At 35.3% G+C, this 23,621-nt stretch overlaps 1 protein-coding gene across 1 annotated transcript in view; it reads left to right on the top strand.

The window, feature by feature from the left end:
- LOC306847792 (A-type voltage-gated potassium channel KCND1-like) overlaps positions 1-23,621 on the top strand; it is a gene marked incomplete at both ends in the record, with an annotated part of 68,563 nt that overhangs the window by 1,151 nt on the left and 43,791 nt on the right. The window lies entirely within an intron of this gene.

Raw genomic sequence — 23,621 nt, 5'->3', positions numbered from 1 at the left:
TTTTGAATATGCGACAGATTGGTTTTCTATATGCGGAAAGGTTTTCTAAGACTGTCGACTGGCATTTGTTTGGACTGCAGTGAAACTGGTTCCATGGTAGCATTTAAAAACTAAGGAAGGAGTAGATGAGGTCCATTTAAGAACTTTCTAGAAAATTCCCATGTGATCCAAACCACTTACAGCTTCATTGCTCATTTATGATGCTGACAGTGTTCTTATATAGAAGTTCAAATGAAACTCTTGCAATGAAGAATGAGTTTGAAATATGGACAGGGTTTTGACTTAAAATTCTAGCTATTGTGTAAGCTATAGCTTTTATTTATTTATTTATTTTTTAAAGATTGATCATATTGAACACTGATTTGCTTACCAGCATTCAGGTTTAGTATTGCAATATTTTGTTAATTAAGATGTCTTGAATCAACAAAAGCAATATTATTATTATATATTTTTAAGCAAAATTATATATATATATATATATATATATAGTGAGTCTGTGTGTATTCAGATTTAAGTCCCCACCGGAATATAAATACAGGTACACACACATGTATATATATGTATATAATTTATATATAATTTTATTTTAATCTTTTATGAGTTTTTTTTCTTCTTTCTTCCATTTAGGTAAGAAAAAAGACACCCGCCTATATGTTAAAAAAATGCAAATTTACAAGGTTTGAGAAACTTTAATCACCGTAGGCTACAAAGCCAGTATATGTGCCTTTGATTCCCCCAGTTATGCCCTGAAACCTCTCTTATAGTTCTCTGTAGTGAGTCATTTGCTCAAACTGAGCTGTGAATGAGTGACGCGCTGTTTCTGCACAATAGTCTTCATCCACATCTCTGGCCATCGGTTTGCTGTCAGGCTTTAGGGAAGCAGAAATGACAGAGTCCAGTTTTCTCTTGTTCAATGATACAGTTTAATCCCTCAGAGTGATAGATGAAGAGTGGAACGCTGTGTCACTGTGCTCCAGAGCAGAGGATGAGGAGGATAGATGAAGCGTAGTCATTTTATTCCTGAAACATTTGGCAGTTTTGCAAAATATCTCAATATGGTTTCTTTTTTCCATGTTGTTGTTGGGTAGAAAACACCCACACAGATGCAATGAAAATAATTCAGATGTTGCACAGTATTGTGATACAGATTATAGCACATGTAGGCTGTGTTTCTAATGTCATGTAATTATCATACAACACTACTATTTCTTTCAGTATGTAGTAAGCATACTGCACAAAGTGTGCTAGTTTTCTGTATGCATGGAACTCCTGAATGAGCTAATATGTTTGGCAAAAAGCATGGTATATAACCATAGCACACTGTGAAATAACAAATCCCACAATGCATTGTGCTCGATTTGACCTTCCATTTCAAGTGCTATTCATAACTGGCAGCAATATCTGTTCATTTGATTTGTTTTCAAACAGATTTCCCTGAACACTAATGCCACTGGTTGAGCCAATCAGGTTAGAGCTCAGTGATCAGGTTCTGGAAATAAAATAATTAATTAGGTTATAAATTCATACAATCCACTTCTATTGAAGCCATCAGTCAGTGTAACTTGAATGTAAAAATTGGAAAAAAATTCATTTAAAAAAATTAAATGCAATTGCTGAATTCCAGGCGAAGACTTCTAATTTATGACCTATGTTCTATCTATGCATCATATAAAACAATAAAAATCTATTTTGCTATATACAATTCCAGCCAGTGACTAATAATGAAATATCAAAATTATGTAATTTGTGGTTCTTTATTTTCTTAATTTCAAATCCTGGGTTTAAATCAAAGTTTGTAATGTTATGAGTCACACCTTCGGATTGATTCATAACTTTTTATTCTTTATTAAAGAGTTTTTCAGAATGCCTATGGAGAAAATGTATTGAAAAAATCCATCTGAAAACCGAAGCTGCTAAAAAAAGTTGTTAGTCACGGTTGCACTTTGTATCATAGTGACTTGAAAGTCAAGGCCCAAACTCATATTTGTAATGTATATTGCTGCATTCTGCATATTGTTTCATATATTATTTTTAGTTGCAGCCAGTATATATTGGATATTTTTATGCGCAGCATTATTGTGAATTTGGTGCAACTACATTTCTGTTGCTCTCAGGCAGTGGGCGAATGATGATGGTCTAACAATAGTGGACAGGCTCAGATATCAGATTCACATTAGTGTTAATGACAATTTTCCCTTGCATTAAGCAAATGTAGAGAATAGCACCATATTACTCATAATATCTGAGATTATCGTGCAAATGTCAGGTGCTGCGTATTAACACTCTCAAGCAATACATCATCCTGTTTACATGATCATTGCACACACACATACAGTATATATTACATGCTATCAGGTTTTCAGCAGTTTTTCATCAAATGACATGCACACTTTATACATTCATCTTTGGTAAGACGGTGATAGCCATATCTGAGCAGAGTTATTGCTATTAAGTCTACATATTTTATATAAAATTGTGTACATATTGAGCTATGTGTATAATATGATCTCTTCCACCTAAATGTATAATCTGTATTATATTATTAGATTTGCCCACTTCATGAAGAGCAGCTCCCAAACAGATGGTTCTCATTAATGTTAGAGGTTCAGATGTTTGATCTAACAGTATTATGGTTTCAGTCTATCTGTATATACGTATGCAGTGATGCAGACTATTACATTTTGAAGCCATCTATAATGTGCTTATTGTTAGTAGTAATAATCACTGTTGCTATTGCTCATAGTTAGAGCTGATTTTAACAAATTATTTAACCTGTGTCACATGTGTGATGGTTTAAATTGTGTGGTTTGTTGAAGAATGGTGTGGTGTTATGATTGAATTTTAAAATTTTTCTCCAGGCGAATGATAATACAGGTAAAGAGTTTATGTTTAGGCAAGTGTTTTAGGCACTCACTTTGTTTGTAAAAAGACAGGCAGGCTTTGTCTGCCTGGACGTTTCTAGTATGCCTAATTAGACAATTTTTTTCTTCGGAAAAGTGATTTATTTCCATTTCAATTGCATTTCCTTTTTCAAATTAAGAAAACAACTTTTCACTCTCATGTTGTTCTAAAACTTATGATTTTTGTCAAATCGCTCTGGCCGGCATGTTTGAATATGCGGAAATGCAAATGAGATTTGCGAGCAACAGCGGAAGGAAAGATTTGAAGCGAATAATGATGTAAAGCAAGTTTGTGTCTGGAGAATAAGTCTGTGATGCCATCCAGCAACTTAAAACCTAATCAGTGACATTTCAACCTCACACTAATTACTTTTACATAGACCCGGCTATGTGACCGTTCTATAGTCTCCAAAGAAAATCAAATCTGGAAGTCATGTTGGAACAGCAAAAGTAATGTTCAGTTTTCAAATTCAGTACTTTCTGTTTGCATTTATATGTTAATATGCATGAAAAACAGAGCTACAAGAAATATGGCATTATAAACCCTATAATCATATTTTCCAAATATAATTACGCACTTCTGTGGTTTGGAAATCCCAGGCAAAGAAAAGGCAAATAACTCCATCAGGTTGCATGCTTCAGCGTGCATGTTAATGAATGTCTGAATTGAATAAATTAATATATTTGTGGGTGTTCCTGAAGATGCAGTACAGAGATCACCTGATGCTTTAGTGTTTTATTTTGGGTTGGGTTGACTGGCCATGTTCCCTCTGGAGAGAGCCGGATAAATGCTCTGCTTTAGCCTTACTGTGCAGAAAGAAATGCATTTGCGTAGATCAAAGGAGCAAGCAAAGACTCTTTAGAGACTCAGTGAGTGCAAGATTCGATTGGTCGGTCTGTGGCGGCAGCCGAGTGGAATTCACATTACCATGACTTAATATCCAACTTTACGCTTCCTCTCCTTTGACCTTGACAGGGCAGCGTTTGGAGCAGGAGCTGCTGAATTAAGATGTCTGCTTCGTTCCATTTGGATACTGTGTTAAATGTTTAATGCACCTTCTAAGTTATTATTTAATACAACCTGGGAGAAGGCAGGATACAGTAGCCCAGTGTAAGACATTACAGAAGCTGCTCGTAAACGAGGTGATCTTGGCAGAAGGAGTTACCTTGACTGCTTTGAGTTAAAAATGTGCAGAAGTTGTGCAGAAATTGAGTTGGCAAACAGAATGCACAATTGCAATTTGAATTTGAGACAAATTTGGGAATTGGAATGAATTGAAATTCAAAGAAATCAATATACTGTGACCGTTGTTTTTAATTAAGAGTTAAGACAAATTAATTGAATGCTGGCCTTAAGTTTTTATTTTATTTTATTAAAAACAGTTGAAAATTGAATGTTTATAGATTAGATGATGGATGGATTGATGGATAGATTGAAGATATGTAGGCAGAGAGATGGATGGATAGATCATTTTCTTGTCATTCCAATTCTGCGTTATTTTAATTCATTAATTAATTGGCTTGCTTATATTGAGAATAGTAGCTATATATAATATTTATTTTTGGCCTTTCAGCCTATTTGCCTTTCATTTTAAGGAAAGTGGAGTGTAGACAAAATAGGAAAATAGGGTGAGAGAAGGTGAGTGGGATTGGGACGTGACCCAGGTCAAACTTAAACCTGGGTCCCTGTGGGCGAGCAGCTCTTATGTCCTAACATGTGCACAGTGAACTGCACTGCAGCGCTGACTCTAAACCATTCCAATTTTTGCACAGAATATATAGTACATTTAAAGTTTAAACATTTATATTTGCTTTCTTATAGCTTTCAAAGAGCATATTTGGGAAGATTGCATGTTTTATTTTTATAAATTATAGGAAATAAAATCTGTGTAATCCAAATAAATATTTACAGATTAACTAGTTCTTAAATGAGTTTCAATCCTACACATTACCATGGTACAACCACGGTATCCCTTACAAAAATTAACCATTGTTTTATTGTAGTAAAAGTGTAGTAACTATGTTTTTGGCGTATTAATTACTATTAGTTTAACCAAAGTTTTACTACAAATACCATGGTTAAACTATGGTTAGTGGAGCAAAATCATGGTTAATTTGTGGTTACCATGGTTTAATTACAGTAACCATGTTTTTTTTGGTTTTATTTGTTGTAAAACCATGGTTAGTTTGCATATGGGACATTTTTGTTAACTGTTCTTTGCTTGCTTTATCATTTTTATCAATAACAGATGTGATGGGCTATTCAAAATTTTTCCATTTGGGTTGTAACATTAATCTGTCCCTTTACAAGAGGGCAAAACTTGTTGTCCCAGAGCGTCAGCGTCCCTCTCTAGAGTCCACACTCACCATCTGCTTTTGGCTTATATAAGTGTCTCGTGGGAAAAGTGTCGTCCTTGAACAATGCAAGACCCAAGAGACCTCACAGCAGCCGTGCTAAGCGCTAATGTCTGTGACAAAAACCACTCAACTTATCATTTCATTGAAGCTGTCAGGCTGCGTGATGGGATTGGGCCTCTTATTTTATTATTTATTTTTTACTCCTCAGACTGATGACCTGTCAGAATTATGTATTAGTGATGTAATGTGGTTCTGGTCTTGGTTCAGTTCACATAATTCATCTCGTGCTGGAGGCAGCGGGAACCACATGCTTTTTTTTTCTTTTTTTTTAGCATGTAAAGGTCGGCTGTGATTGGCTGGGGGATTTGACTGAGGCATAAGAGATAATGCCGGCTGAGAACAGATTGAATTCAGGTGTGGATATGGTGCAGTTCAATGAAGGATTTCTGATTTCTACTCATTTTCACATAATGGGTCAGATGCTTTTATGAGTGTGAACATACCATACCCTAGCAACCATCCAGAACACCTTAGATACCACACAGCAACACACTAAAACTCCCAGAACTGCTTAACAGCAGCATAATAATAATAATAAAAAAACAGTATGTAGTCATTAGTGCAGTTTGAAGTTGCCTTTGTTTTCTGTTTGTAACCAATCACATCAACATATAGAACAGGGATGTTCATATCTGGCGTGTTTTTGCAGCGTTGATCACAGACATGTCTGTTGATTTTTGAACAACAGCCAATCAGAGGGGTTTAAGTTAGTCAGAATCCACTCACCAGTGAGACTGCTGGAGTTTTGCTCAAGTGTTGAGTTCTGCACTCTCGCATCCTCTCGTTATAATTAACAAGTTTTAGATGCGATGTAAATAACAGAATCATTGTGCAGAGTAGAGCTTCACTGATTATAACAGAATGAGGCTGTGATGAACTAAGACGAGTGACAGCTTTTCAGTGGTTATAAGGAGAGAGCTCTTTGTACGCTTTCTAGGCTATAATCCATTCAGAATTTGAATACATTCACTCAGGGATTCATTCTCAAAACTGAAACGAATGACACAGCGATAACCATTAATCTGCAATTGCCACTACCATTGTGTAGTGTTTACTACAGCGCCTACTTCTGCTAACTGAGTGAAAGTGGAGCAGGTCTAATGCTGCGTTCCATTTGTACTCAGAAGTTGGAAATTCCGAGTTCCCAGTAGGAACTTTTAACTGGAACACCCTCCCAAGTCAGAGTTCTGATTTGGAATCTTGGAGGATCTCAAATGCTCCAACTTTAGAATCAAATATGGCTGCTCAGTGCATCAACAGAAGAGTAAACAGTAGTATTATATTGTTAATTAGCACTTACGTTTGTCTGTGATTCAATAAACTCTATGGCATTATCTGTGCAAAATACCGTTTTTCATGTTTTTTTTTTTTTAATCTACTGGTATTGCTAACAATGGGCGCGTCCATCTTAGTTTTCTGAATTCTTTAGTGGAGCATGGTCCACTTGGTTGTAATGTCACTCCCAGCTCCATCCGACTTCTGAGGTAAATGGAACGTAGCATAAACTGGTACGATTGAGTGGAGGAGGGGACTAATAGAATTATGTTCAAGCCATTTTAAGACATGAAGAAATTATTTTCATTGGAAAAAACATTTAAATATGACATTTTGATTGTCAAAGATGATTTTTAAGGGATAAAATTATTGACTACAGGGAGACTGTAATTAATTAGTTTTCACCCTCATGTTGTTCCAAAACTGCATGATTTTTCTTTAATCTCATTCACTTCTGTTTATATTTAAAGATCTGAATATTTAATTAATGTGGAAAATCCAGATGTGTCATATCAGATTTGATGTCAATGATGCCAGGCTGCACTGATTTTCACATGTTGTGCATTGAATATGCAGAAATGCAAATGAGATTTGAGAAGTTCAGCAGAAGGAAAGATTTGAAGCAAATGATGACATTTGGGTTCCTTCCTCACAAATATGGCTTGAGACGGCTTGGAATGTAGTGTTGCTTTTTTGACAGTATTCTTCTGCATTTACTTTCGGTATTTTGTTTAACATCCGCTTTTGTGTTTGCAGAAAAATCGATGTGAGGATGAGTAAATGATGACAGAATTTTCATTTTTGGCTGATCTCTACCTTTAACTTAATTCCTCCAGAGATAAGTCTGTTGACCTTTTCATTGACAGCTGGCACATTGTGTGTTTTATAATTTAGTGTGATGTCACATACTGATGGATGTTTAAGTAAATTTATTCTGCCACTTAATCAAAGCAAACCAACTTCCTCCCTGCAAATGAATTTGAACTCCTCTGATCTGGAATAAAACCAATATCATCAGCTGTCTGTGGTCTTTCCATCTGTAATTATGGTGTGCCTGTCAGGTGTCTCAGGCTGTCTGACTTGTAGAGATCGCTCTTAAAAGCACAAGCAGTGTCTCAAATGTTCTGCCAATTCTACCACACTTCCAGGTACTGCTGAAGAAGTGATCAAGGATAGATACTGTCAACTTTTAATGGCACAGTCTTTGTGTGATGTGTGTGGTTTCTGGATAAAATTGTTTGGCTGCATGGCTGTAAATATAACAGTTTGTACATTTGCAAAAGCTAACAAATGCACAATTGAGTAAGTCACCAAGTCCATCTGTTTTCTAGCCACCCATCTTGACATATTTTTTGCAATTTCTTACGCCATTTTATGCTGTTTGTCTGTGATTCATAGACTCTTAAGGCTTTTTTCATAATGCCAATCCAATTTAGTCATCAAATCTGATCTTTAGAACTGCACTGTCATTTGCAGTCAATTAAAATCATTGTAGTTAATGTATTTTTTTATTTTATAATATCATATATATATATATATATATATATATACACATATATATATATATATATATATATATACACATATATATATATATACATATATATATACATATATATATATATATACATATATATATATACATATATATATATATATATATATATATATACATATATATATATATATACATACATATACATATATATATATACATATATATATATATATATATATATATATATATATATATATATATATATACATTTTATTTTTGTTATTATTTATATTTTTCATTAATATTTAGTAATTAGGCTATTTTCTTATCTTAAAACTAATCAGATTTAATACAAAAACTCAAAGTCAGATTTTTATGACAATGATGATGAATGTAATTACGACGACTTTTCAATTATTTATTTATATTGTTATTTATTTATTTATATTTATTTATCTCTCTCTTCAGACCAATCAGATTTTGAGTTAGACACTCCAAAGATGATTTGTTTTTTTTTGCTTGTCTGAACAAAGCTTAAAGGACTTGTATTGAACGCTGTAGTTCACACTCATGCTGGCTTCCTGACAGCTCGCAGAGTCCAGACAATAACAGGCAATTCATAATCTTACAAGGAAAAGAGATCACACCTGGATTGGCTGCAGATAAAGGGATTTGTTGAGGTCTAGAGAGTCATATGGTGCCGTATGATGGATTAGAGTGAAAAAGCCTCTCAGCAGTATCCCATGGTGATTATTCGTCATTTCATTCAGATGTTTAAAATGATAAACAACTTTGCAGCATAAGGAATAATGATTCAATGAAATTTAGAGGTCTGATTTTACATTGTCTATGAGGTTGCAGGTTATCACATACATGAGAACAGAAAATGAAATGTCAAAAGGTCACGTGTAAATATCGTATTTATTGTGCGGAGACAGCAGAGGTGATGACACAAATGCAAATATCCTTGGTGGTAAAGTGCTGAGCATGTATTATCCTTGTAGTTTAGTAAATCATAGGATAAGGGTCAGTGGTCAGGAAGAGGGAGATATTTTATATCCATTTGACAGTGATAATAATAGCGGGCCCAGGACAGAGCCATGAGGCACTTCCATCAGAACTAGCTTTGTGTCGCAATACTGGGATTGAATGAAAGCTTAAATAGAGGTTCCCATTGCCTTTCACATGTCTTATGAAGGACAATGATGATGGAGAACTTTCTAAGTCATAGATTTATAGCTAACACATCATTCAGAAGGTTAACTCATAGTCAGGAAATCCAGCTCTTTGATTTTACAAGATGATTATATTTTTTTCCCAACGCATGTTATTCTCATCAGACACATTTATGAACGTGAAGGTTGGTTATGGTTACAGTGACCCAGATTAATCATCACGAGTATATAAACCATTCAAACTGTCATACTGAGAGGCATAGCTTAATCAAATTGCTTAAAGTGTTCACAAGTAACGATAGCTCTGTGCACAATTCATCTCCATGGTGCCGTTGCAAAAACACACCCTCCCATTCTCCAGCGCTCCTGACATGATTTGGCCAACTTACACCTCCCTCCTATCCAAAAATAATCGTAGCAGCTCAGTTAGGTGGCCCCTGGCTGTGGTCCTTCTGTGTGCATGAGCCTGACCCATTTACCGCCTTTGTGGAGAAAAATGACAAAGCTGACATCATTTCCTCTCTTGCTTGTGCCTCTCGCCGAGGTCCACACCTTTCCCACAGGAGCTTGAGAGAAAGGGAAGACTGCGGCACTAGACTGAAGTGCAGGCACTGTGGAAGCAGCTAGTGCCGAATGCTGTTCCTTTGATAGCACTTTGCATGTGCATCATAGAGTCTGTTGTCATGTTTGGTTCTTAATGAGCTACGTGCCTTCCAAGCAGGACTTAATGTGTCATTGTGCTGACAGATATGTATTACTAATGGCAAACTTTCACTAAAAGGGGTCATATCGTGAATAATCAAATTTACCTTAATTATTTTGAGATGATAAAAGAGTTTGATGTACTTTGAAATATGGTTCAGTGGAAACAGCTTTCAGCAATCAAAAATTCCTCTTTGCTTTCGTCTAAAAAGAGCATTTATTTAAACCAAGCTGAAAAATATCACTCGTTCTGATTTGGTTTTATTTAAATTTAAATTTAGAAATAAACTACTAGCACTACTACTGTTAAAAACAAATTTATTAATAATATTAATATTTTATAATAAGAAAAAGAATAACAAAATTAATTATTACTTAAGTTATTTCTTAAATAAATATTAGTTCTATTGTTAGTTTAATTTTTATTTAAAAAATGTGATGTACTATGAAATATTTTACAGTAGAAATACAGTAACTTTCAGAAAACCTATATTATTTATTTAGAGTATTTATTGAAACTAAGCTGCAAAAATAACTTGTTCTGATCTAAATTTAATTTTAATTGAAAAATTAATAACAATATCTGATCTAATAACAATAATAAAATCAAACTGTATTAAAAACATTATTATTATTATTATTATTGCTGCTATGATGAGGATGATGATGATTAGCAATAGTAATAATACAACAGAAGTATAACAAATTTTTTATATTAATTATTAAATAATAGTTTTGTTTTTTATTATTATTTAAAAAATGTATATGATAAAAAAATAAATATATGACCAATTTAGAAAAAAAAAACAGGACGTGTTCCTTACTATATGCTTATGTTCTGCAATGTCTCAGGACATTGAGAGCCGTATAGTTCATATGTAAAATATGCTAATTAGAATGTAGATGTTTATAAATGTAGTTTTTTATGATTTGTTGGTGAGGTGAGGATTCTGTAGATCTTCAAACTGTGAGTGTTCCCCAGGTCATGTCTTTGAATCACTGAGCATATCTGCATGAAGGTAAGCTCTTGCGCTCAAATGTGCTGGAAGGGAATCATTCATCCTTGCACCGTGCCGCACGCAAACCTGTGGGACCCTGAAAGTACAAATCCATTTATGCACTGAGAGCTGCATGTGTGCCATGTGAAGGTGTGTATCTGCTTCGACCCTGTATGCTCAGGTTTGAAAATGTGGTGTGACAGTTTCCCAACCATGAGGTTCGAGTGTTTTGTCTGTAGAAAATTGTTTTTGTCACGCATCGTGAATCACTCCATTCTGAATCTGAAATTAAATACAAACTAACGATTTTAAACTCTTAAAAGTATAGTTCACCTCAAAGACTACAGTGACACGAGGGTAAATGATGACAGAATTTTCATTTTTGTGTGAACTGTCTATCCCTTTAACGTTTTAACAATAAAAATCCTATACGTTTCATGTTTAAAGTTGTTCATTTCCTGGAAGCAAGAAGCGTCCCATGAATTATAACCATTGTGCCCTTGAGGAAGGCACTTAACCCCAGGTTACTCCAGGGGGATTGTCCTTTTTATAGGGGGATGTCAAATTCATTTTAGGTCAAGAGCTGGATTGGAAAAAAATATCACTTTAAGGTGGGCCAATTTTTTAGGACCAAAAAAATTACATTTTGGAAGACATTTTAAGACCCTGGTTGTCTGGTAATATTCTATTCTATTCTATTCTATTCTATTCTATTCTATTCTATTCTATTCTATTCTATTCTATTCAATACAGTATTTTGTAATTTTAATTTTATTTTACAGCAATTTATGTTTATGAAGTCCAGTCTAGTCTGGTCTATTAGCAAGCCCAATGTTCATCTGCCCCTCCCGTTTCTGTTCCTATTTTTCTCTCATTATTAACTATTTAGTGCTTATATACACAGTCATTCATTTTCTCTCTGATAGTTAATCACTTTAATCATCTAGAGAACTGTTCATTGTTCATTGTGCTTTGATTTATAGCCCACTAAACATGCCTGGTTCTGAAGGGAAAACTCCGAGCTCAATGTCACCTATAAGAGAGGCACTTTTACATTGACTTTAATATGGTTTTTAATGTACGTTTGGGCATTTAAATAACATGTAATGGTAGAAAACAGTATAATTGTTTAAGTAGCCAAAAAAAACAAACATAGTTTTTGTTTGTTTTGTACAGTACAGGGCTAGTTGTCACATGGGCCTTCTCAGGAAGGTTTTGACTGAAAATATTTATTTTATAAAGAATGATTGGGCAAGTACACTTTTATTTTTTATGTGTTGTAATTTGAATTGTTACATTTCTGCTGACCAAAAGATTTTTATATTTTAGTATATTGAACATTTTTGCTGTTTCATTGTTTTTAAGTTTGCTGTTTAATTGCTTTCACTGAAGAAAAAAACACCTTTAACTTAAAAACTCAAGTTCAACTGCTGCCCTAAATTTTTGCATTTCAACTTAAATTACATCAGACTGAAAAAAAAAAATCTTGTTAAATTTAGTTTAACTTAAAGAAATTGTAATGATTGAATTGATTTTATTAGTTGAATGAATGGAAACACGATGAAAACTTACTGATCATGTCATTTTTACAGTTTTGTTTTATAATTATTTTGTTCAATTTTGCTGAAAACTTTACAACAGTCTAATGACAACCCCATTGAGTGAAGAAAAAAAATCTGTGTATCAGATGAACTGTAAAAATAAACTGAAATAACTTTTTGTAGCAAAGAAAATGACCCCACGCACACTGAGAGTAAAAAGTGTGACAACCAGGTCTCTTTTAAATCATAACACCAACACCCATCATTTCGGGGACAAAGTTATTAGTGTTGACCTGATTATGTAACAATGTGTTATGAATTAAATATACCTTGAGACATTTATATATTTGCTATATTTAGGACTCATGAGCTACAGGGTATTAGAAAAGAGACAAAGTGCTTCTACATGTTCACTTCATCAGCTTTAAAACGAGTTGCACTTTATCATTTTATCCCAAGAGCCCTCATTGTGTTCCAGAAAGAGCAGACATCATGTTTTTTTTCATTCTTTGCATAGGAACATGGATTATCTGAGTTTAAACTGTTCATTTTCAGAGGTCTAACACGCTAATAATACTTAAGAGCTGAGTCTAACGGGCACATTGAGCTCTGGTCGCATGTGTGCAGTCCACAGATTTTTAATTAGACGTTTCTACAGCTTCCAATGTGGAGTCAAATTAAGTTCCTGCCATCCCAGAGACCATTATCACCTTTCTGCATGATTGGAAAAGACTTTCATTTACAGCCTCAGCTCTATCTGACAGTAATCATGACGAATGGCAGCCGTAACCTTTCTTATTTTGAGCTCTTCTATGACTGACTGGGCTGGACTATGTTCCTGTGATCCTGCCCAGCCATTGCAGCTTTAATTTAAAGTGTTGATGCATATGCTTGACTGTCTGCACATAAGCAACGTGTGAGCTGGAAGAAACCTGACAGATCCATGCACAGACACAACAGCCTTTTTCATTTTGGCTTATATGCTCTCTTTAGGTCCCATTGTAGCTTTCTATGTCTGACAACAGCGGTATTGTACATTTTTGTACCAATTTAAGCATTTTTCCCCAGGTATAATTTTCTTTTTATTTACTGTCTCTAAACCTAAAGGGAATAGTTCACCCAAAAATGAACATTTGCTAAATCTTACTCTCCCTCAAGCCATCCAGGATTTGGGTTTGAAGTTAAAAAGTGTTAATTATGGATTTGTTTATTACATACACACAGCTTGTAGATTACTTGTGGACAGGGCCGGCCCAAGCCTTTATGGGGCCCTAAGCAGAATTTTATTTAGGGGCCCCTCGGTGCCGCCAATATGACTGTTTATTGTCAAAGCTTGATTATTCACACACTATAAATCTAACACACCCATTATCAGTTTTGTTTGTTGTAGCTGTGTTGCTTACATCATACCATTGTCTGCCTGCATGTTTTTACCTTTCTGTGGTTTTGAACAACAGTTGCAACAGTTGTCAGGTGTTAATTTTCACTTTAACATTCAAAGTCTTAGGCTCGGTTTCACAGACAGGGCTTAGACTAAGCCAGGATTAAGCCATAGTTCAATTAGGACATTTAAGTGATTTTTATAAACATGCCTTAGAAATAAAGCATTACAGGTGTTCATCATAAGACAAAACAAAAGCACTGACATGTTTTAAGATCAGTCAGTGCAAGTTTCTTTCATCTGAAATAGCTCAGATTTACATTTTAGTCAAGGACTAGTCTTAAACCTTGTCTGTGAAACAAGAAACCGGGGGTTAAAGTATTAAGTGGCATACTTAATGTGCTGAAAAGGAGCTAAATAAACCAGCAGACAATGCATTTACAGAACAGAATGTTATTTTAACAACATAAATATTAATCGAAGTCATACTTTTTTTATAATAAATATTAAACACAACAGTGAGCATCTATATAAAACAACAACTCTTAATTTATATCTAGCTAATTGAGGCATAATGATATTGGAATATAATAGCAAAGACGCAAAATGTAGGCTGAGGAGAAGCTTATTTTTATTACAAAAATATATACCCAGGAAAGTTATGGCAATTTTTTACTGATCTGACCAGGGGTGCATTTCCCAAAAGCAACTATGGTCGCAAGTTCTGTCGTTACAAATAGAGTTCAGTGGAAATAACGACCGTAGTTAGCTAACAATGGTTTTGAGAACCGCACCTCTGATTTGTGCCACAAAAATAAAAAGGCACGCTCTGTGCTTTTCATATTTCATAACTGTTCAGTGTTTTCAACTAAATACAATTTATTTTAGGTTTCAGACATTTAAATACACTTCAGTTAAGTAAAAAAAAAAAAAAAATTTTAGTTTGTTATGGGCTATAGGCTACACGATGATTTCTATGGAAAGCGGCAATAATAATCCTTTCAATTAATGGACGACATGGTTTATTCCTATCAAATAGGCTACACATTTACCATAAAGTTTACTCTGTTTTTCTCCCAGCTGACTGACCACTTACTTTCATGTATTTGAAATGGGTGAATTTACGTGATGTTAATCCGACAGATCCACACGGCAGCGTCCGGCGCATATTATCAAATGCTCATTATTGTGCCAGCATGACACGTCGCTATGGAAATAATCAAATGATATGCATAGAATATTTAATTATTTAACTTTTGTATAATTACCACTGTCCATTGACATATATCACGAATATAAGATAAAATAAACGGTCATTTTTAATGTAGACTACTCTTGGGGGCCCTCTGGTGGCCACGGGGCCCTAAGCAGCCGCTTAGTTCGCTTATGCCTTGGGCCGGCTCTGCTTGTGGATTATTGTGATGTTTTCATAAGCTGTTTGGGTCTCATTCTGATGGCACCCATTCATTGCAGATTTAATTCCATTGCTGAGCAAGTGATATAATGCTAAATTTCTCCAAATTAGTTCTTACAAAGAAACAAACTCATCTACATTCCAATTACCAGTGTTGGGATATGCATCATTTCAAAGCTTTAAAGCTTTTGAACAAAACCGCTTAAACCTAACATTTAATAGTTAAATTCTGTTTTTTTATATTTTTTTGGCAGTTTATATTTTTACCTTTTAAAATCTTATTACATTTTCAGTGTTTTATAATGGTAAATTCCTATTCCTATTCCTATTATTCCCAACTTTACTACTGGGGCAAGTTGTCACAAATGATCCGTGTGTTAAATGAAAAGTGTTTTTTTCAATAGTTTTGTGTAAACAAGACTTTAAGGCATGTGCATATAATTGGATTAATTGAATCAGTTCAATTTGTACAACCATGGAAAACAATGTGAGTTGCATTGCTGTTTTGCACATAACACACACACTGCAGTGTGAAACAGCTTTTTTGTGCTACTGTACCTTTAAGACTTCTGTGTGTAGCTATATGATTCTTTTCAAGTAATAATCAAGTTCCTGAATAAGCATTGATGAACATAGGCTGTGACATATTTTTTTATGTGTTTTCCATAAATGAGAATAGACTGAGAGCTTTGTGTTACAACCCAAATTGTTGGGACGTTTTTAAAATTTGAATAAAATGAAAACTCAAATCACATGAGACAATATTCTATTCACAATAGAACATAGATAACATAACAAATGTTTAAACTGAGAAATTTTACAATTTTATGCATAAAATGAGCTCATTTCAAATTCGATGCCTGCTACAGGTCTCAAAATAGTTGGGACGGGGTCATGTTTACTATGGTGTAGCATCTCATCTTCTTTTCAAAACGGTTTGAAGACGTCTGGGCATCGAGGTTATGAGTTTCCGGAGTTTTGGTGTTGGAATTTAGTCCCATTCTTGCCTGATATAGGTTTCCAGCTGCTGAAGAGTTCGTGGTTGTCTTTGACGTATTTTTCGTTTAATGATGTGCCAAATGTTCTCTATAGGTGAAAGATCTGAACTGCAGGCAGGCTAGTTCAGCACACGGACTCTTCCATTACGAAGCCATGTTGTTGTAATTGCTGCAGTATGTGGTTTTGCATTGTCCTGCTGAAAAACACAAGGCCTTCCCTGAAATAGACTTCGTCTGGAGGGGAGCATATGTTGCTCTAAAACCTTTATATACCTTTCAGCATTCATAGTGCCTTCAACATGCAAGCTGCCCACACCGTATGCACTTATGCACCCCCATACCATCAGAGAGGCTGGCTTTTGAACTGAACGCTGATAACACGCTGGAAGGTCTCCCTCCTCTTTTTCCCGGAGGATGCGGCGTCCGTGATTTCCAACATGAATGTCAAATTTGGACTCGTCTGACAATAGAACACTTTTGCACTTTGAAACAGTCCATTTTAAATGAGCCTTGGCCCACAGGACACTATGGCACTTCTGGACCATGTTCACATATGGCTTCCTTTTTGCATGATAGAGCTTTAGTTGGCATCTGCAGATGGCACAGCAGATTTTGTTTACCGACAGTGGTTTCTGGAAGTATTCCTGGGCCCATTTAGTTATGTCAATGACAGAATCATGCCGATGAGTGATGCAGTGTTGTCTGAGGGCCCGAAGACCACGGGCATCCAACAAAGGTCTTCGGCCTTGTCCTTTATGCTCGGAGATTTCTCCAGTTTCTCTGAATCTTTTGATAATGTTATGCACTGTAGATGATGAGATTTGCAAAGCCTTTGCAATTTGACGTTGTTTCCATAATCAAAGTATTGTAGTATTCCACAATCTTTTTACACACTCTTTCACAGATTGGAGAGCCTCTGCCCATCTTTACTTCTCAGAGACTCTGCCTCTCTAAGACATCCCTTTTATAGCTAATCATGTTACAGACCTGATGTCAATTAAATTTAATTAGTTGCTAGATGTTCTCCCATCTGAATCTTTTCAAAATTTCTTGCTTCTTCAGCCCTTTGTTGCCCCCCATGCCAACTTTTTTTGAGACCTGTAGCAGGCATCAAATTTGAAATTAGCTCATTTAGTGGATAAAAGTGTAAAATTTCTCCATTTAAACATTTATGTTCTATTGTGAATAAAATATTGGCTCATTTAATTTGAAAGTCTTTTATTTTTCATTTTATTGAAATTTAAAAAATGTCCCAACATTTCCGGAATTCGGGTTGAAACATATTTAGTTTGTATGTACTCCACAAACTATGTAAATTTAAAGGTAAATGTGGAATAAATTACTGTGTAATCACATCCCAGTCTGTTCTGTCTAAATTAAGGTCTTGTAAATTTTATTTAATTATAAACATGTTCCTCTTGACCTGTACTTCTGGTCTTCTCTTTGCATACCAGATGGTCAGAACTGGAAACAGATTTCCAGAAATGAAACTTTGGATATGACACTTTGATACTGTTCTCCTGTTTGTGCTCTTGGCTCATAAACTGAAGCAATGAGATTAGACTCAAGTAGAGCATATAGATCATACAGATGCTGTAACTAGCTGATCTTGGGTTTGTGCAGCTTTTTATTGGGCAGGTGGTGTAAACAATCAACTATCAGGGGCTGAAGGAGGAACAGTATTTCCCAATCCATTCTCTTGCAATTTTTATGTACTTCCCATTAATAAGTCAATTACAAAATATTGCGCGTACTTGATGAGGTAATGCTAAAAGCCAAGAGGCAGCTTTGCATTTGATGAGTTTGTGTGAAGCCACTGTTCAAATGTGCGATTTCAGTGTGTTGTTGAACTCTAAGCAATGTTTTCTATAGTTAATATGTAAAGTAATAGTAGGGCGGTTGGACTATCTGTTTGTATGACCAATGGCAGAGGGGTTAGGTTTTTAGCACATCTGTTTTTATTTGTAGTAACTATATGTAAAATCATGTTGTTGTAAATTATTATTATTATTTTTTTTTCAAATAAAATGAACAATATAAATAAATTGATCTTATATTATCTTGTATCATTCATATCAATGAATAGCATTTATTTAAAATTTTGTAACAATATACACCACTGTTCAAAAGTTTGAGGTCAGTAAAATTATTTTCCTCTCTTTTTTGAAAGAAATTACTTTTATTCAGCATGGATGTGTTAAATTGATCAAGTGATAGTAAAGACTTGAATGAATGCTGTTCTTTTGACTGTTCTATATTTATATATGTATGTATGCATGTATGTATGCAAATATTAGAAATAGTAATATTCTTTTCACAAAATTTCCTCAAATGCTTGGTTACTTTGGCTTTTGTCCCTTTCTAAGAGTTCAAGCTCCTTTTAGTTCAGCATTTCTCTGGCCAAATCTTCAATAAAAGGACACTTTTTCACTCAATTAAATTTATGTCCATTCTTATATTACAGATGGATGGAGGTCTGATGGTCTGATGATGGAATAGGGAATGAATTTTCATCTATTAAACTGAAACGGCAGGATTTGGAGTCTTTTCAGCTTGGCTGGCTTTGCTAAATTTTGGAAGAATTGTTCAATACTTCATCTGTCTTTAGTCAACATGAAATCAGAATGGACCCTATTTACTTTCCAAATACTGTACTTGTTCCCAGTCTTACTGTCGATATTTCATTGGCGCATTTAATTCCAAAGAAATGTCAGTTTCTCAAGGATGTTGCTAATCTGAAGGCACAATAGCACACGTATAGTTGAATAAATGATCATGATCATCATTTAATTTTTAGTTTTATCAATGCTTTTTACTACTGAATGAAAAATAAATCTCTTTATTGTCAATACTTTACATCTTCTCCACCATATTGTCTTAGAGTTTTCTTTGCTGAGCCTGTTGCATTTTGGGATGTCATGTTGCCTTGGCTTAAATGGGGGCTGAGTCCAAAATCACGTATTTTCTTGAGTATGTACTTATTTTGGATAACTAATTACTTCGCAACTGGTTTAAAAAAAAAAAGCATATACTATAAAGTATGAATGTTTGCAGTGTAAATATAATCCGTACGTCCTACAATCGTTTTGTTGCCAATATCACGTGACCTACCAGCGTCTGTTGCATGATTCACTGACACAAATCCTCTCCCGTGGCCTCATGGGATAGTAAAGTATATCTATCTTATGCACTTCAGAATCTCACCGGAAGCAGTAGGTCATCTGGGGACATAATATTTTGTCATGTACTGTTTTCACCTACTATATAGTTTCTGTGATTTTGGATCCAGCCGGGGTGTCGGATGAAACACTGTTTATGTTAGGAACACTACCGTGATGCCTGATAGTATGCAGGTTTATTACAGTTAACTAAATCTAAAGCCATTAAAAAGCATTTTTATCACTTGAAATTAAAAGAACATTAACTCAAATTATAAAAAGGAAAAACTTACCAAGGTAACATTTCTCATTGTTTTTCTAACTGATGTAGGCCTACTAAAATAACAAAAAATAAAAATGAAATAAAAACGAATAAAAGTTATATAGACACAATCAACAAAATGATAAAACTTTAAATTTCAAATGAAAATGCAAAAATGTAAAATATTATGTTAATGTTAATGATGCTAAAATAACACTAAACGTATGCCACAGAGTAGTAGAGTAGTAAAAAAGTAGTATGAAAGTTTTTCACTTTCTCCATATTTCCATATCTCATAACCGAGTAGTTTTAAATCACAGACTTGATGTTTGTAGATTGCATGATAAAATCCTGGTTTTATCGAAGAGCACTTTTCTCCAGTTCCTGAAGCCTTTTTTCTGTAAAGGAAAAAACCACAGCTTTGTACGCTCTGTTTTGTACACTGACGATATTTGCGAGCGGGTGGTCCGTTTAACTTGTGGATGCCACATATATATCTTGCGGACGAGGCCTTTTAGCACACTGGCAGCATTAGCGTCGGCTTTCCATTTATGGAGGTCTGCTGGAAGTCAAGCCTATGATTAGTTCTGTTTGTTTAGCTTCAAAGCTTTGATAAAAAAAGTAAAGAATGTGAAACGGCAGATGGATCCTAATTTGTGCTCTGTCAAATGTCTCAATAGGTGGACCGCGAGCAGAGATCAGAAACAGGAGACAGAATCTGGCCCGAAAGCTTTTATAGTAAGTTACTATTTAATGCACACAAATCCAAAAATAATGACCCCTTGGGTGAGTCTCCATTCGTTTTCTGCTGATCTGACTTATTCCCTGATGGTTTATTGATGTTGTGGCCACAGAAGGAGCTAAATAAACCCAGTGCCTATAAATAGCTTTAATTTCTGTTGTCCTCCCTATGAAAAGATTAGGTTTCAGAGCAGAACGATCATTTCTCACTTTCTCAGGCATGTTTGACGCCTCTCTCTGCTGCAGTCATCTCAGCCGGAGTCTAATCTGTCCGATCACATGATAGTCAAAAACCTGTTTTTCAGACTCTGACATCCACAATGTATCCACATCTCCTTCCTGTCTCAAGCTCTCTGGTGAAACAATGTAGCCGTTATTTGTTGATATCTGGAGCCAAACTGTACGTTTTTCCAGATTGGTTGTCTGTGAGTATGTTGTCCTGTTGTAACCTCGCTGTCATTGTTGTATTGACTTTCTATCTCAGTATATTTATAACAAATGAGCTTCACAGTTCATTTGACCTTCCTTTTTTCTGCAAATATTGGCAGAAAAAGTACAGCAACACACTGCATATGAACATTTTGCCAAACCGACTAATTGCAAATAAATTGTGAAATGTTACTGGCCATAAATATTTCTTCCTGGCTTTGAAACTAGTTTTTGTCCCTATGTCATTGGACTTTTTGCCGCCTTTGCATATATTTGAGTTCCTAATAAAGTTAATGGCCAGCTTTTATTTATACACCAAAGCCAACATTTTCTTGCTGTGGGTGACTGTTGGTTTTGAACCCTGATGTTTTGGACCAGGACATTACATTTCAAAGAATATATAATCCTATTATTATTATTATTAGTAGTAAATGTTTCTTTTTTAAATTTATTATTATTATTTTTTTAAACTCAAATTACTTAAAATATTATGCAGATACATTTCAAAATTCATTTATTTTATTATATATTTCTGATGATGCATTTCAAATATATTTTTCGGCACGACTGCATTGACATGATCTGTTTTAATGAATATAAACATACGATTTTGTTGATAGCTTAAGTCCTATTGAAGGTTTTTTTTTTGGGGGGGGGGGGGGGGGGGGTAAGGGGGAGATGTGGTTGTTAATCGGACATTAGGATTTCAATCCATATAATGGGTGGGGAAAACTGTGGTGAAGTACATTTTCATACTGTATACCGTGGTACTACCAAGGTTGCTTTAAAAAAAAATCTGGTATTACCTTTATCACACAGTAGTGTGCAAAGTATTACCGTTGTATCATCTGCAGTAAATCCATGGAGGGGCTTTGGAACTTGGTACTAAAAACACTTTCTCCTGAAGTATTGAAGCGTTCGGTTGCTTTGCTCTGATCACGTGAGCGTCGCCCAGAAGACTAGAGATGCATCAGACAGGCAGCTGTGTACTGGCACATCTGACTTTCTCTTTACTCGAAACTCGAAATCCACTATAGCATCTATAAAGACAGCCTTCATGCTTTCAATGTGGAACTAGCCACAGCTAGACAGACTTTCTTTTCAAACCTTATAAACAGTAACTTAAACAACACCCGCACTCTTTTTGCGACTGTTGAGAGACTGACAAACCCCCCAAGTCAGATTCCCAGTGAAATGCTCTCCGACAGCAAATGCAATGAGTTTGCTTCCTTCTTTTCTGAGAAGATCAATAATATCAGAAAGGAGATTGGCACATCCTCAAGTTATGCAGAGGTCACACAGATTCGACCGCAATTTCAAAAAGAAGTGACTATGTGTGTTTTTAAAGAAATTGATAACAAAATTTTGGAAGAAATAGTACAGCACCTTAAATCTTCAACCTGCTATCTTGACACACTTCCCACATCCTTTTTCAAAAATGTGCTTAACTGTTTAGAAGCTGATCTCTTAGAAGTGGTGAACGCCTCACTTCTCTCTGGGACTTTTCCAAACTCCCTTAAAACTGCAGTTGTTAAGCCCCTTCTGAAAAAGCGCAATCTTGATAACACCATGTTGAGCAACTATAGACCCATATCAAATCTTCCTTTCATAGGTAAGATAATTGAAAAGGTAGTTTATAATCAGCTGAACAACTACTTAAAGTCAAATGGATACCTGGACAATTTTCAATCTGGTTTCCGAGCACATCACAGCACAGAGACAGCACTCGTTAAGATAATAAATGATATTCGCGTCAATTCTGATTCTGGCAAAATATCAGTGCTGGTACTACTAGATCTTAGTGCTGCGTTTGACACTGTAGATCATAACATACTTTTAGAGAGACTGGAAAACTGGGTCGGGCTTTCTGGGATGGCACTCAAATGGTTCAGATCATACTTAGAAGGGAGAGGTTATTATGTGAGTATAGGAGAACATAAGTCTAAGTGGACGGCCATGACATGTGGAGTCCCACAAGGCTCAATTCTTGCACCGCTCTTGTTTAATCTGTATATGCTCCCACTAAGTCAGATAATGAGGAAGAACCAAATTGCCTATCACAGCTATGCTGATGATACCCAGATTTACCTAGCCTTATCTCCAAATGACTACAGCCCCATTGACTCCCTCTGCCAATGCATTGATGAAATTAACAGTTGGATGTGCCAGAACTTTCTTCAGTTAAACAAGGAGAAAACTGAAGTCATTGCATTTGGAAATAAAGATGAAGTTCTCAAGGTGAATGCATACCTTGACTCTAGGGGTCAAACAACTAAAAATCAAGTCAGAAATCTTGGGGTGATTCTGGAGACAGACCTTAGTTTCAGTAGTCATGTCAAAGCAATAACTAAATCAGCATACTATCATCTCAAAAATATTGCAAGAATGAGATGTTTTGTTTCCAGTCAAGACTTGGAGAAACTTGTTCATGCCTTTATCACCAGCAGGGTGGATTACTGTAATGGTCTCCTCACCGGCCTTCCCAAGAAGACCATTAGACAACTGCAGCTCATCCAGAACGCTGCTGCCAGGATTCTGACTAGAACCAGAAAATCTGAGCATATCACACCAGTCCTCAGGTCCTTACACTGGCTTCCAGTTACATTTAGGATTGATTTTAAAGTACTTTTACTCGTTTATAAGTCACTCAATGGCCTAGGACCTAAATACATTGCTGATATGCTCACTGAATATAAACCAAACAGACCACTCAGATCATTAGGATCGAGTC

The sequence above is a fragment of the Barbus barbus genome (genome assembly GCF_936440315.1).
Source record: "Barbus barbus genome assembly, chromosome: 28".
NCBI classification, from domain to species: domain Eukaryota; kingdom Metazoa; phylum Chordata; class Actinopteri; order Cypriniformes; family Cyprinidae; genus Barbus; species Barbus barbus.
The sequence above is the reverse complement of the archived record's forward strand: the minus strand, read 5'-3'. Positions and strand labels throughout refer to the sequence as shown.